Here is a 17,331-nt window from a genome sequence, read left to right on the forward strand (position 1 = left end):
CCTCTCAAATCTTGCTGCTTCTTTATCAATTAAGTTGATTAGTATTCTAAATCCTTTCTGTCATTTCTACAATCTTCACAGCATATTCGCCAGGAGTAGATTCTACCTCAGGAAACCACCTTCTCTGCTCATGCATAAGAAGCGACTCCTAATCCATTAAAGTTTTATCATGAGATGGCAGCAATTCAGTCCCATTTTCAGGCTACACTTCTAATTCTCTTGCTATTCCTTTTTTTAAAATAATAAATTTATTTTTTATTGGTGTTCAATTTGCCAACATACAGAATAACACCCAGTGCCCATCCCGTCAAGTGCCCCCCTCAGTGCCCGTCACCCATTCACCCCCACCCCCCGCCCTCCTCCCCTTCCACCACCCCTAGTTCGTTTCCCAGAGTTAGAGTCTTTATGTTCTGTCTCTCTTTCTGATATTTCCTACCCATTTCTTCTCCCTTCCCTTCTATTCCCTTTCACTATTATTTATATTCCCCAAATGAATGAGAACATATAATGTTTGTCCTTCTCCGATTGACTTCTTTCACTCAGCATAATACCCTCCAGTTCCATCCACGTTGAAGCAAATGGTGGGTATTTGTCGTTTCTAATTGCTGAGTAATATTCCATTCCCATCACACCCTCAGTTACTTCCTCCACCCTCCATTGAAGTCTTGAGCCCCTCAAAGTCACCTATGGGGGTTGGAGTCAACTTCTTCCAAACTATTTTTCTTGTTGGTATTTTGATCTCTTCTCACAAATCATTAATGTTCTTAATGGCATCTAGAATGGTGAATCCTTTGCAAGAAGGCTTTAGTTGACTTTTCCCAGATCCATCAGAAGAATAGCTATTTATGACAGCTATAGCTTTATAAAATGTACTTTTTAAATAATAAGAGTTGCGAGTCAAAATAACTCTTTGATCCATGGCTGCAGAATAAATATGGTGTTAGCAGGAACATTGTACATTTGTATATTGGACATGTACATCTCCATCAGAGTTCTTGGGTGACCTGCTACACTGTCAATGAGCAGTAATATTTTGAAAGATAATTTTTTTCCCCTGAGCAGTAGGTCTTAACAGTGGGCTTAAAATATTCAATAAACAATGTTGCAAAGAGATGTGCTGTTATCTAGGCTTTGTTATTTCATTGATAGAGCATAGGCAAAGTAGACTAAGCATAATTCTTAAGGGCCCTAGGATTTTCAGAGTGGTAAATGAACATTATCTTCTTCAAGTCATCAGCTGTATTAACCACTTAACGAGAGAGTCCGTCTATCCTTTGAAGCTTTGAAGCCAGGCATGAACTTCTCTTGTCTGGTTATGAAAGTCCTAGATGGCATCTTCTTCCAATAGAAGGTTATTTTGTCTACACTGAAAATCTGTTGTTTAGTGTAGTTACCTTCATTAATTATCTTACTGGATCTTTAGAATAACTCTCTTCAGCTTCTGCATCAGCACCTGCTGCTTCACCTTGCACTTTTATGTTATGGAGACAGATTCTTTCTTCAAACTTCATGAACCAATCTCTGCTAGCTTCCAACGTTTTTCTGCAGCTTCTTCACCTCTCTCAGCCTTCCTAGAATTGAAGAGAGTTAGAGTCTTTGTCTCTGAATTAGGCTTTGGTTTAAGGGAAAGTTGTGGCTGGTTTGATCTTCTATCCAGACCACTAAAAGCTTTCTCCGTATCAGCAATAAGGCTGTTATGCTTTATCATTCATGTGCTCACTGGAGTAGCACTTTTAATTTCCTTCAGGAACTTTTCCTTTGCATTCACAACTTGGCTAACTGTTTGGCACAGGAGTCCTAGCTTTTGGCTTATCTCAGCTTTCAACACGCCTTCTTGACTATGCTTAATCATTCCTAGCTTTTGATTTAGGGTGTGAGATGTGCGACTCTTCTTTTCCCTTGAATACTTACAGGGCACTGTAGGATTATTAAGTGGCTAATTTCAATATTGTGTCTCAGGAATAGGGAGGTCTGAGAAAAGGAAGAGATGGAAAAACAGCTGGTTGGTGGGACAGTCAGAACACGCACACCCTTTATCAATTAGGTTTGTTGTCTTATGTGGACACAGTTTGTGACGCTCCAAAACAATTAAAACAGTAACATCAAAGATCACTCATCTCAGATCACTATAAGAAATATAATGAAAATATTTGAAATATTGCAAGAATTACCAAAATGTGATAGAGACATAAAGTGAGCAAATGCTGTTGGGGAAATGGTGTCAATACTTACTTGATGTGGGTTGCCACAACCTTCAATTTGTAAAAAATGCATTATTTATGAAGCACAATGGAGCAAATGCCTGTATTTGGATTTGTGAATACTGGTAAATCTGATACTTACTGTGGCAATGCAATTCTGTGTGTGTGGTAAACAGGAAAGGAGTAATACATCACAGCTTTCTTCACCTATAAGGAATCTGAGGTTTCACCAAATCTCTTCTTGCTGCAATTCTAGTATTTCCTTTAGGCTCTATAGAAAAGGATGATGAAAAGACAAAAAGGAACAGCAATTTGTTAAAACTCTTCTGCCCTCAACTTTTCAGTTAGGCTTGTGTCAAAGTGGCTCTTGGACTCAGTGACCACACCCTTTGACACAATCTCCATGCTTTAATGGAAGAGAGTGTTCTGCTTTCCTGGGCACAGTTGGCCTTGACAACAGTCCATCTGATATTATGGAAATGCAATGGTACCGTAAGTGAAAGAGAGAAAGCCAGGGAGCAAGACTAGAAGCTGCTTGATCAGCTGCCTCTTTCACTTGAGATTTTCCTTCCAAAGTTAACCTTGGAGATTCATAGATAATATCACTTAAAAACAACTATCACCATGGTCGCATCGTCCAACTGGTAGGACCTTCAGCTCTTTTCCACTATCTCAGTAGACATGAACAAATTCCTTCTCTTCTCAGTTCATTAGAGACAGCATCAAATTTTTTCTGTGTAGTGACCTTTTCCTTTTTTCTGTGTAGTAACCTTTTCCTACCCCATTTAAATAGTAGGTGCTGTATTAAAAGATAACTAATGTTTTAAAGAAATTATTGGCAAATTTAAAATTCATCAAAATGTGAGTTTTCCAGCACAGATTTCTTATCAAAACCTTTTTAAGGTCTATTCTACTTTAATTTGGCTGGAGCATTTAATGGGGTGCTCAGGTTTTAGCCTCTTTTCTCAACTTGAATTTACTATGAGTTTAGACATTAGACAACCTTACAAAGACCGATGTGGTGAGGGTGCTTCTAATTATTCCTACTACAGATAGATTTGGTGAGCCACCCTCTCCTGCCAATAGCAGCTTGTAATCTTACTCTTCCCAGTTTTTGAACTCCCAGCTGGTTGCCACTGTGCCTAGGATTCCCTGCACTTTTTCTTCTATCACCTCAGAAATCTGTGAGAGCTTCAGGCTCACTGGGTGAGGAATTTCTGGATCATTCCCTACAAACTTCTCTCCTGGGCTTTAGTTTTCTCTTATCTTATAGGGGATCTTTACTTTGCTATTCCCTGCCAACCCTTTTCACCTCCCCATCTCCTGCTAAGGACGATTCTTCTTTTTCTTGTTTTTTTTTCTTACTCCTTCTGTTCCTCTTCATCTTCCTTCTTCTTCTCCTCCTCCTCCTCTTCTCCTCCTCCTTCCTTTTGCTTTTGAAACATTTATAATTCATTTGTAGAAATAAGATATTTTCTACAAAAATTTTAGGAAGCATTTGTGAAAGAATCCAAAAGCAGGTGCAGTGATTTTCTTATTAAACTAAAGAATAATCCTATCTAGTGCCTTTATCTGTAGGCAGAAATCTAAAAGAGCACATTCTGGAACCACAGTAGCTATGTGGAGAAAGTTCTTATTCTTTTTAGTGTGCCTTCATATCATTGTCCTACTTCAGCCACTCAGTGATCCTATGAAGAAAGACAGGTACTCTACAGCTTTAAAGATGACAAAAATGAGTCATAAAGAGACGGAGTCACTTGTTCAAGGTGGGCTCTTAGTTCTGGAGCATGTTATTGCCTTTCAAGGATTCTTACTATTGTCTGTCTCCCTGTACTATTCGCACTGTGTGAGGCCTATTCACAAACTTTATAGCCAGGCTGGTTCCATTCTTGAGTCAAGCCAATCTAGCCTCTCAGATGGTCTCTCTGCCATCCAAGTAGTCTTAAAGGCTGACACCATTTTTGGGGATCCTGCTATTTCACATCACTGCCCTCTATCCCCAACTCACCAAAGATCATCAACTCTACATAGCTCAAAGGTTTGCACCCTAGTGAATTTTCCACTTACTTGTCTTTTTATTATTTGTTTCCAGTTTGTTTTTTGACCTGCATAGCTCAGGTTATCTGTTTCATGGAGTATCCCAGTACTATAATCATTGCATTATTTGCCTTTTTGCTTCTTCCTCTCTTATAGCAGGAAGAAAATTAAAAACAGAGAAGAAAATAATACTTCATATGCAGTAAAGGCAATATATGAATAGCAGTAGGGATCATTTGTACAATGAGTGAAAACCAAGAGTTTGTTTCTCGTATCTACGAGTCTGTTTCTGTTTAAACAGGCCTAGATTTAAAAATCAATTCTATCTTCTGCCAGATGCATGAACACAGTCAAGTTAGCTTCATTCTTCTCAGCCTTAATTCTCCCATCTGTAAGTAGGTATAATAATAATACCTATTTTGAAGTTGCTCTTGTAATGTTTAAAGAAAATTAAATGATACAACATATGTACAATGCCTAGAAGAGTGCCTGACACTTGGTAGTGTTAACAAATACTAGGTGCTCTATTAAAGTAACTAAAGATTTAAAATTTTATGGCCTGGATCTATATGTTTTTTCCTAAGATATTTAATTTCTATAACCTCTTATTTCATTATTTACTATAAGTCATGTTCCTACTCAAATGCATGGTTGAGGGAAGAGAAAGAAGTCAAACTTATTATTAGATGAACATGCTGAATTGTTTAAGTGATTTTCATTCTTCTGAATATTAAGAGTTATAGTAATTGATATTTTTATAATATTTCAATTATGGCATACTTTCCCATATATTGGAGTAATTTATTTCTTTCAAAATATGAACATTAAGTTAGAGTTTAAATATAAATTTCATTAATGCCATAAATTACTAATAATTTGAGCTTTAATATTCACTATGGAAAATACATGACCTAAACATTTAAGAATTAACAATATTAAGGGGCATCTTTTTCTTCCTGAAAATTGAAAACTGACAATATTTAGAGGCATATACTTGGAAGGCAGATCTATCCTCTGTAAGATGAATCAAGAATTATTTACTATGGGTGATAAATACAGATAAATAATGAGTAGTTCGGTTTCCAAGTTGGGTGGCGGAATGGCGGAATAAAAAGAAAACAGATATAACAGGCACTTTTAAAGTAAGCATTAGTCAATTTTTCCTTACTTAAATAATTCAAAATGGAAATACTCATTTAAAAATGTTTGTGTAGTTATAAACTCAGTAACTGAAAAATCCAAAAAATCCATCATCTTTGCAAGTAGGTAGTCTCCCATTAGCTAAGAAGAGTGATGATTAATTCTGGGTGAGAAAATGCTGACTTGCTTTGCTTTTACTGCTCATGTTATCTCCTGGGAGGGGAAAATGGTAAAAATTTTAGTAGAATGATGAACTTTCTAAACTCCTTTTTAATGGTACTTATTGCCAGTTTCTTATTGCCTAGAGTACTCAGTTACCATATCTGAGAGGGATAGAGTTTTGCTGTATCACTCTCTTCAGGCCTCCTGCCACAGAAAGTATTATAGGTGAAATCATGTGAGAGCAATTCCCTTTGGCACTTACAGTAACTGAATCTTCTTGGGTGGGATCCAAACTTGCTATAACAAACTTCACACCCCAGTGGGTTGTGTTATATATAATGAGACTCTGATGTGCATGTAATGTTTCTCTTTGTTGACGGTTATGAGAGGATCTTGATTTCTGGTGAGCAAATTTGTTGTCAAATCACTCACCCTGTGAGAATTCAGAATTTATTTCTTGCGTCAGAGGATAATTTCTAACCCCAAAGCTAAGTTTTTACATGATTATTTGCAAGTTGAAATAATCTTTTTTCCTCCCTGTCCCATCCCATGCTAAGAGGAGAAATTGATACTGGGAGAATTTTCAGGTCCTGGGATTAGTAATGCAGTATACCTCCTGGAACATATAATGGTACTCGTACTACCATTTCCATTTTGAAGGAAGGAGGGGGAAGAGAGCTAAGAAAAATAAACTGGTGGGCAAAGTATTATCTCTGGAAGTTGTATTTTGTGTTGGTTGCTACGGTAGCATTTCTCAGACAAGCTATTGTTCAATGTTTGTTGCTCGGTTACTTCATTCAAACCCCATTTATACCTGAAGTATAAGCCATGGAGTTATTATTTTTATTTTGAATTTTTATTTTTTTTAATCAAATTATCCATTAATCTCTAGTGGCTTCTCGGTGTATTGTCCTCCTTTAAAATTGTCCATTTTGGATCAGAATTCTAGTCAGTTTTTTTTTTCTTTCCCTACAACAGTGATGTGAACATGTCAAATGACTTAGTGGTTCATCTGGCACAAGTAACTGAAAATTTGAATGCTTATCTGAACTTTATCTGAACTATCCTGAGTTTTCTTGGGTCTGTAAAATTGGAACTGAAATCTCATGGAAACTGGCTTTCTCAAGAAATTTTTGGTGAGCCAGAAATACTGTGAGAGCAGCCTTTCCCGTGGTGTTTTGGCAATTTTACTTTGGCCCAGACAAAACCAGGAAGTTCAGAGGTGAATGAGAATGAAAAATAATGAAATGGTAACTGATCTTTTTTTTTTTTTTTTTTGGTACTTCAGAAAGATTCAGTTCAAGATGCTTAAAGAACATATCAAGTCAGCCTCAGTAACTATAAGCCTACGAGAAGCATTAAGAGGGAGTTGGGATGCTATTAACAATTAAGTCCATCTATGGTAATGAAAAACGAAATTAAAAACTACCAGTTTTTCTTGTTCTTCACACTATTTGACTAATATATCATTTTTAGAATTGCAGAGTCTACAAAATTATTGGTCAGTTTAATTAACATATATCCCCTAACATTAGCAATGACATGGAAGATAATTTAACGAATTAATATCAACTTTCCTTACCATACCTTAATTCAAATTCTTACCACTAGGTAGATTGCATTTCCATGGATTTTCATATTTAGAGGTGAGAACCTGTTACAGTTTACTGTAGATTTTAGTAGATGGATTATCACAGATTTTCATGGAAATCAAGTTTCTATTTGTATACCAAATATCTCTAGAAGATGCGTGAATTATATTCGTAGAAGCATGCTGAAGGAGAGGGAGGAGGTTCTTATATATTAAGCACTAGTTCTCAAACCTCGGTCTACTGTGGTATTTTTAAATGGGGATGCCCTGGCCTAACCCCCATCTACTACATGTAAATCACTGATTGTGAAACCCATGCTGCTGTATTTTTATCTTGCTCCACTGGTTCTCATCATGCCCCACTGACAAGTGTTCACTTAGGTGTCATGATTGCAAAAAGCAATCCTGCATGAAAAATTGTATCTATATAAGGCTTGAAAGGCTATTTCTATCATTCTTGCTTTATGGTTGAAGATACTGAGACTTAGAGAGTTTTAGTAATTTTCCCAGTTATTAAGTGGTAGAGTTGAAACTCAAATCCTGCTCTTTTGCCTCGAAGCTCTAGACTTTTCCCACTAAAACACCAACGTACTGCAAGCAGAGAAAGAAGGAACATCTGTTCCTACTATTTAAAAAAATTAAAAAGGGATGTTTTGTCTAAGAAAGATATGCCATTATAAACATTAACACCAAGTATATGACAGACACCTATTTCTAAATTACCTTATGAGACAAAAAGGTAACTGAGTCAATCTATAGATAACTTCTCTCAGATACCTGTTCTTAATTGTGAGTTCTCAGTAAATCCTTTGTGATAGACTATTGACTTGAAGTTTTTGTTCTCTTTGTAACCCTTCGAAAATCATGGCAATGAAAGTGCTAATTGCCGATTCTGAAGGCTGTATTGTCAGCCATTGGGAAGTGTCCATCTACCTTGTTAGCCACTTCATTAGTTCTGTGTTCATTTGTGTGCAGAGGCTTGGACAACAAAGGGACCAGAAGCCATGCTGAATTATTCCATTTTAATATAATAACATATAATTCCTGTAGTGTTCTAGAAAGCCAAAGTTTACAGATGTCTGAAAATTTTCAAAAATTTTTATGAAATTAATGCCCCCCAAAGATTCTTACTTCATTGTTTTTGCTGGCTCTATTTTACAAGCCATTTACCTTCGGTGAACTAAGGTACTGGGCTTTGAATAAATGATGCCCTTTGGATCAGTTGTGTCTGCTCTGTGATTTGTACAGGATTGGCAACCATCAGCCTGGCCTTTATCCCAGGCATTCATTTGAAATGTAGTCACATAAGATAGGGTAGGGCAGGAGGACATGAGGGCAGTGGGATGATTTCCAAGCTCAAGAATAGTCAGGGGGAGAAGTCTATCCCTAGAGGAGAAAAGTCAGTGGAGTTTGTGTGTAACCAAAATAAAAAAGTGCGGATGGTTTCTGAAAAACACTGAAATGTATACAAGTTACAACAGACCGCCCTTAGGCAGTTTTAGCGAGTGCAATTGGCATTCATACAAAAGATAACCTAACCTGACACTAACCCTGCCAGTAGTTCAGGGATAATATTTTCACTAGGATGAACTGCTCTTGAACTGTTTCTGTAATTTATTTGGTGCAAACAGGCTTTCCTTCAACATCAGACATGCATGTCTTATGGCCACCCATTTGTTTATTGTAAAAACATATTTGTTATAGCCAATGCAAGCAAAACCCTCCTTTCCACTAGTGTTTGAATTCCCCCTGAAGCCTTCTCATACTGTGTACCACAGCCCTGATGATGAAGTATACGCAAGCTTGTTCCAAACCATGTCCCATGTTTTCTTTGGACTTATCTTCAAAATCTATGGCTAAAGAGCAACTCCTAGTGTTTTATGACCTTTTAGCATGATGGTGCTTATCCTTTGGACTTGAAATGATTTTCCTTCTCTTGATGAAAATGTCAAGTGTGCCTGAAGATCCAGTGAGACACTGGACATTGGGCTAACTGAAAAGAAAAGAGAAGAGCTGACTAGATGTAAGAGAGAACAATCTTGTTTTAGAAAACTATGGATATGTAGTAAAGATCACTCGGTGGAATCTATATAAAGCACTATAATGTATGATCAGTTTCATCATCAGTATAGTCATTAATATTATATCATATTCTACATGAGTTGCCAATACTTAGCTACTGGACTGATCCTGAGAAGAAGGAGACCTTGGATGATTCTAGAGATGATGGCTTCTATGGGCACTAATTGATTCCAGAAATATTTCCTTGAGTGGCTACTATGTGCCAGTAAACAATCCAGAAAAAAATAATTTCCTTTGCCAAGTCCAGTTATTCTTTTTGTGTTTGGAATGACTCAATCCCCATCTTGTGTTAGTAAAGCAGATTGTTTTGGGTTTATTCCCAAACTTTTGGATGCCATCTTTTAGGATGCCAAAGACTCAAAAGATCTAATGAACATTTTATTTATTTTTTTTCTAATGAACATTTTAGACTTCATTTATGAGCCTGAAGAGAAAAGGAAATGAGGAATGATTGATTCTTGTTGCCCAGGAACTGCTTCGATAGAGTTGCAGTGATTCTACAGAAGAATTAACACTTTTTAAATAACAGATAGTAGGACTGTTGCTAACACATATGACACCTTCGAGTAATTTGGTGTCTTGTTGGGGATCCTTGGGTGGTTCAGCGGTTTGGTGCCTGCCTTTGGCCCAGGGAGCGATCCTGGAGTCCTGGGATCGAGTCCCGTGTCGGGCTTCCAGCATGGAGCCTGCTTCTCCCTCTGCCTGTGTTTCTGCCTCTCTCTCTCTCTCTCTCTCCCTCTATGTCTATCATGAATAAATAAATAAATAAATCTTTTAAAAAAATTTGGAGTCTTGTTATAATAAATATGCAAATCCATGACATCCATGTCACTCTCTTAGATATGTTTCTCTTTGCAATGCACAACTTGCCCAACCATACGTAGTGGCCCTATGTAGTGGCTGTCTCAGACAGTTTGGAAGGACTGCAAACAAATTGGAACAACACATCAATATCAGTGTGTATCCTCCCAACAAGGAACATGTGTTAATAATATTCTACCACCGAATTACTATGACTTTCTCCTTCTTTTTTTTTTTCTCCTTCTTTATAGTTTTTTTCCCAAACACATATTTAGTTGGGAAGCTGAATTTATCTCGAACATTTAAACAAAAGCTATTTTTACTACCCTTCCTCTTTAATTTCCCTAGATTTTTTTCTCAGTTGAAAGCTCTGTGTTTCTGGTTAATCTAATTTCACCTTGCAACCCATGGATTATAACCTGTTCATATTTCTGGCTGACTTCTTTTTAAGATATTTTCCTCTAAATCAAATGGATGATAAAGTCCATGCATTATCTGACCATGCAGGACAAAAATGATATATAAATATCAGACATCTATATAACCCCTACATATCTGAACAGTGTGTCATGGAAATTCTAGAACCCCGTAATTCTAAACTAAACTAAAAAAAATGCATATTTATTTTCCTGCCCTTATAAATGAACTTTCTATCATTTTTAAGTACTTACATGGCAGAAAGAAGAAAGTGAATACAGAATAAATTAGTGAGGTTATCATTTTCTTTTCTAGCCTCAACATCTAATTCCTGGAAAACCCCAATATCTAAACCTTCAGATAGCTTTTATACTCAGGCACTTACCTCACAGATTTTGCTAAGACAAAACTGAATTGGTCTCTTAGAATTTGGTTGATTTTGAAGAGCCAGCTTCTAAAAATGTGAGCTTATCTATACTTATCACAATCTAAGACCTATGTGGAATGCCCTAATATATACAAGACCTCCTACTAAATACATGAAATCTTCAAATGTTTTGTAGACATTTGCATAGTGTCCATAGTATACACCAGTTGATGTGGTCAGTTGGGAAGAATTGAGGAACAAAATTGGCAGTAATTATCACAAAAAGTTATCCATAGAAGTTTGGGTTTGGAACATCTGGTTTGTTGATCAGCAATAGAATGAGAAAGAAACTTGCTACTGTCATCTTTCACTCGTTTTTATCTACCTCTTTTTATCCCTCATTCAATTCTACTTTAAAATTGTATTCTAGTCTGTGGCACGGCCTTCCCAACACATATAGCAGGAAACGGCTAGTACACATTAAATATATCTGTTCTCAACTATTTGGACAAAATACAATATATACATGTGTATATACAGAGTAGGGATTAGGAATGCCTCTGTTTTTTTCTCCCTGAGCTATACTCTAAAACCCCTAGGAACTTCCATAGAGGAAACCTAAGGGTTGCAAGGAAGTAAGATAAGGGACCTAGCAGGAAAGATTTATGGTGTCCCATTCGTATTTCAGTCAGAGGAGTTCTGCTTTTATGTGTCTCATAACTTTGACCTACACATAAAATTTCATTGGAAGAAGGATTCAACAAATGCAATAAATTTAAAACCCATTTGCTTTGGAAATGCTTTGGCATACAACCCTTAAGTAATTGCTGTGTATATTCTCCATTCTAACTTTGCCTCCACCTAAATCCTCACTTCTTAAGGGCAGGCCCTGTGTCATAATTAATTCTTTGGCTGGCATAATTGCTTCTTAAATAAACAAGTCTATAATAAAATGCTTCAAATAATTTACTGATATACAATGAAAGTAAACTAGCATCATATAATTTCTAGGGGTGTCGGTTGGGTTTAGACTGATGAAGACTGGTCAGAGAAGAGTAAGGCAATCATAAAGTGAATAATTTCCAAAAAATGCCTTTTAAAAGCTTTGAAGGTGGACTGGTATGCCTCCATGGCATTTCATGTTCTGAAACACTGGATGCCTCTAAAAGCAGCCATATTTCAAAGAACACTCCTTTTTTCTTACTTAATTACTACTTCTATTTCCTTTACAGTGGTCCAGGTGCACTTATTTGTCATCTGAAAGAAGAAGGAAATAGCTTTGTTTTTCAGGTTTTGTAGAACATAGTCCGAAGAAAATGTTCTAATACCTCAAGTGCCCAGCCTGTTACAAAAAGAGAAAGTGGTAAATTGTACTACTCATTTCCAATATCCAACGCCTTGAACTCAGACAAAGCCATGTGACTTGCTTTCATTGATGAAATGTGACAGGGAGTCTCATGTGTCCCTTCCATGTGGAAGCTTTAAGGGACAATATGTGCTCCCCCTCTTCTTCTGCAGCACTCAGTTATCAGCAGTACTGTCTGTCAGGAGGTAGAGAGTGAGGAGCAGAGAGCCAGCTGACCACCATGGGCATTGTAGTGTGAGCAGGAAACACAAACAACAGCAACAGCCACAACAACAACAACAACAACAACAACAACTTTGGTGTTTTAAGCATAGGAGTGAGAGTGAAAAAGTGGTTTTTGGACGTATGTTTTTATTTTTGCGTGTGGAGTCTGAGTCCAAATGTGTTATCAGACTCTTGTGGTCTTCCTGTGATCTGGGCCAAGTCACTATGTACAAAAACAAACCACACTGGTTTCTAGTCCCCCCTAAAATCAGAGAAGGGGGAGATGGAACTAGTGCAGCTGTGGCAACAACCTTATTGTTAGAGAACGAGGGTATCTGATTTATAAGTGCCTAGAAGTTTGAGTATGAAAAAAAGAAACTATGCATATCAGGGCAGAGTTTTTCATTTAGTGGGAAACCATTCTTGTGTGCATGTGTTGATTAGTTATTTTCATCCTCAAAAATTGAGATGTAAATTTAAGACTCTTACTTTTTACTAATTTAACTAGAATTGTTGAGTTCTAGAGTCTAGATTTAAGGCTACCTTGGGCCAAGTTGCTTTAATTATCTGGGGACCCAGCATTCAACCCTTTCCAGCCCACAGATTACGTGTGGGCCTGTGATGGAGAATATCTGAGTGTTCTTCCTGGTAAGCATTAATTGTACTTCCATTGCCTCTCATGGAAAACTTGCCAGGAGCCCAAGCCAATATTTAGACTATTGACATTAATTCTGTCCCTCTCCTTCTCTAAGGTGGTATACAGTAACTTCTAAGATCAAATTGTTAGACAAGCAAAAACATTTTCAGATTTCCGATAATTTTATCTTTCATTTTATGCCAAAGATATAAATTTACATCCAGCATTTGCTATAATCACATGGCCCTCCACAGCTACCCAAGCAAGCAGCCAGCAGAAACAGGAAGTTTAATAAAACCCTATACTTCCATAAAATGTAGCCTGAAATGTGTCATGGACCTGGGCCTCCCCCTTCCAAAGTGATATACTAACATTTTATTTTTTTAAATTGCCTATCAAAATCTAAACATATTTGATTCTTTAAATGACAAAAGGGAAAGACACTTCTAATGGCTACAGTCCTTGGTTTGAAAATGTATGAGAACATGTTTTCATTATCAGTTGCCTTGGTGTTTCAAAATAATACCTTTTTATATCAGCTTCCCAATTTCACACAAGCATAACTTTTGTACAATGATCTTTATGGTGATATGTGTATTTTGGAATTAACTGTAACATTTCATTTGTATGTTATACATCATGGTGTTTGCTGCTTATCATAGAGAAAACGTTTTTTCACAATTTCATTGTGATTTTTCTATTGAGCATATAATTATAAAATTTTCTTAATTGTAATTCTATACTAAGAAGTGATAATTTAGAAGACTAATAAGTGGGGATCCCTGGGTGGTTCAGCGGTTTAGCGCCTGCCTTTGGCCCAGGGTGCGATCCTGGGGTCCCAGGATCGTGTCCCACGTTGGGCTCCCTGCATGGAGCCTGCTTTTCCCTCCTCCTGTGTCTCTGCCTCTCTCTCTCTCTCTGTCTATCATAAATAAATAAATAAATCTTAAAAAAAAAAGAATACTAATAGTATCCTTAAGTATATACCAGAGGTTTTAGGCAAGGCTCTAAAGTAAATTGCTTTTTATGCTTTGTAGGGACTATGCCCTTATTTCTAAAATTCAATTGCACAGGATTGAAAATAAGTTGTAAATAGTCATAAAGAAAGGAATGAATGTGACTAAAGAGTTAGAAATCAAAGCAGTGAGAAATTAAAATGGAGTATTTAAAAGTTTTCTGCCATAGAGACTCTTTAAAATTTAAATACAGAATGTACAGTTTTTAAATGGATAAAATGGGGGTGCCTGGCTAGCTCAGTTGGTAGACCATGAGACTCTTAATCTCAGGGTTGTGAGTTCAAGCCTCATTTTGGGCATGGAGCTCACTTAAAATAAAAATAAAAGTAAATGAATGAAATGAAGAAGATATTCTCATCCTCTTGTCTTAGAAATTACACAAGTAAAGAAAAAGAACAGGAAATAAAAACCTAAAACTCAGTTCCCTGACACTAAGAGATACTTTTAACTCTGAAGCCTGACAGAAGGAAGGCTACCAAATCTTTTGAAACAGAGATGCAAGAAGATGCTGAGGGAGGGTCCTGAGGCTGTGGATCTAACTGAAGGTGGGCAAAGACCAACTCTTTGTTGGGGCAGCATAGTTAGATGAATTGTTTAATTGCAAAAGCCTCCTTAGACAAGGTTTGGTAAAAAGAAAGGACAGGTGGAGCTGGGTGAGGAAATAGAAACACAAAGATAAGCTATATTGCCCGAAGCAGTTTCTTGGTGACAACTGGGTAGAGTAAAAAGAATGCATTGTGAGAAGCCCTGAAATATCAATCTCTATCAGCTGGAGAGAGTAATTCACTAATACTCACAGACTAGTATCATCAGAATTCCTTGTGATCTAGAATATAGCCCTAGTCCTCCCACAAACATATCACCCTACAGATAGCTAGTTCTGGAAGAAGTAACTTCATTTAAATAGGAACTTTTAAAAAATTGCCATAAAATCATTCAAATATAGTATATATAACCATTTAAAAACTGAACAGTGTTTGCCATGAATTTTAAAATGTTAGGAAGTTATTGCTTCCATTAAATAGGAATTCTAAGTATAGACATACGAGTGTAGGAAAAGTAGGGGGAGGCAGCAGAATGTAATGTAATTTGAATTGGCAAGCTAAAAAGAAGTGGAAGAGAAAACAAAACTATCATAGACATAATGGCCTCACTGGCTGCAGCACAAAAGAGAATACACTATACTGAAAACAGTGAGTGGTATTAAATATTGTAAAGGGAGGGGCACCTAGGTGACTCAGTCAGTTAAGCCTCCAGACTTGTGATTCCAGCTCAGGTCATTGGATGGGGGTTGTGAGATGGAGCCCCTCACCTGGCTGTGCACTCAGTATGGAGTCTGCTTGAGATTCTCTCTCTACCTCTCCCTCTACCCCTCCTCCTACCTACTCTCTCTCTCAAATAAATGAAGAAACAAATCAGTACAATCTTTAAAAAAGTATTGTAAAGGTTGCAAAATAGAATAGAAAGTTAAAAAGAGATTAGAAGAATTTGAAAATGTTATTCCTGGAAAACAAATATGAACGATTTAATAGAATATCAACACTAGAATGAAACATAAATTATGAAAGAATAAAAATATTTAAAGATGTAATTAAAGAGGGATGCCTGGGTGGCTCAGTGGTTGAGCATCTGCCTTTGGCTCAGGGCATGATCCTGGGGTCCTGGTATCGAGTCCTGCATCAGGCTCCCTGTGGAGAGGCTGCTTCTCCCTCTGCCTATGTCTCTGCCTCTCTCATGAATAAATAAATAAAATATATATTTTTTAAAAGATATAATTAAAGATAAGTTTATAGCACTATAAGTAGCTTTAGATATTTAGATTAAGGGGTTATGTATAGCATAAGCTAGGAAAAATTGCCTTAGAAAACAAACAGAAACACACTCTGATAAGTTTTCTACCTATTAAAAATAAAAAAATTACTTGAGTCTCTTGTTAAAAAGATAATAGTTAAGATGGACTACAGAAAAGTTTACAGAAAGAATGAATTCTAGAACACAGACAAGAAATAGAAAGTATAAACTAAGAATTTTATATCTGTCTGAATTTATTCAAGAACAAGTAAAGTTAATTTTCTAGAGGAAAACTTTCAGTGAACCAAGAACTTAATGTATTAAAAAAAAAAAGAACATAGGATGGAGCATTGAATCCATTTAGCTGTCAAACTCAAAAAAACAGAAGACAGAGTTTATATATTGGGGGATATAAATATTTTAAAAACTGACAATGTAGCAAACAAGCAATTAACAGAAAACAAAAGACAAATATGCTTGAATGCCTTGCTGTCTTATAAGAAAAGAAATAGAAAGTTTGTAATGAACAGCAAGAGACTCCAAATAGCCAATATAATCTTGAGAAAGAAGAACAAAGCTAGAGATACCACCTTTCCTGATTTCAAACTATATTGCAAAACTATAGAAATGAAGACAGTATGGTACTAGCATAAAAACAGACTCATAGATGGATGAAACAGAATCAAGAGCCCAGAAATATACCCATGCATGTATGATCAACTAATATTGACAAGGGCGCCAAGAACACTCAATGAAGGAACAATAGTCTCTTCAATAAAAGGTGTTAGAAAAACTAAATATTCAAATGCAAAAGAATAAAATTGAACCTCTGTCTTATACCACTCACAAAAATGAACTCAAAGAGTATTAAAGACTTAAATGTAAGATCTGAAAATGTAAAACTCCTAGAAGAAAAAAGGGGAAATCTCCTTGACACTGGTTATAGAGATGATTTTTTGGATATGACACCAAAAGCATAAGCACCAAGCAGAAACAAACAAAACAAAACAAAACAAAAAAAAAGGATTGTAGCAAACTTAACAGACCTCTGGGATAAAATCTTTAAAAAAAAAAAAAACACTTAAAACTTCTGTACAGCAAAAGAAATGCCAAAACGAAAGGGAACGTATGGAATAGGAGAAAATATTTGCTGATTATATATCCAAGAAGAAGAAAATATCCAAAATAGATAAGGAACTTCATGTAACTCAATAGCCAAAAAACAAATCAGTCAATTTAAAAATGGGCAAAAGACATTAGACATTTTTCCAAAGAAGGCATACACATGGCCAACAGCTACATGAGAATGTGCTCAACATAACTGATCATCAGGGAAATGCAAATCAAAACCACAATGTGATATCATCTCACACCTGTTAGAAGGGTTAGTATCAAAAAGACAAAAGATAACCGATGCTGGTGAGGATGTGGAGCAGAGGGAACCGTGTGCACTGGTGAAGGGAATGTAAACAAGTGCAGCCACCATGGAAAAAAGTGTGGAGGTTCCTTAAAAAATTTA

General features: G+C 36.5%; 1 non-coding gene across 1 annotated transcript; it reads left to right on the forward strand.

The window, feature by feature from the left end:
• The first annotated feature begins 14,247 nt into the window (after positions 1-14,247).
• TRNAK-CUU lies at positions 14,248-14,320 on the forward strand. Its single transcript has one exon. It is a non-coding gene; the product is annotated as a tRNA-Lys (tRNA).
• The last annotated feature ends 3,011 nt before the right edge of the window (positions 14,321-17,331 follow it).

This window comes from Vulpes lagopus, chromosome 21, assembly GCF_018345385.1.
Source record: "Vulpes lagopus strain Blue_001 chromosome 21, ASM1834538v1, whole genome shotgun sequence".
Lineage (NCBI taxonomy): Eukaryota > Metazoa > Chordata > Mammalia > Carnivora > Canidae > Vulpes > Vulpes lagopus.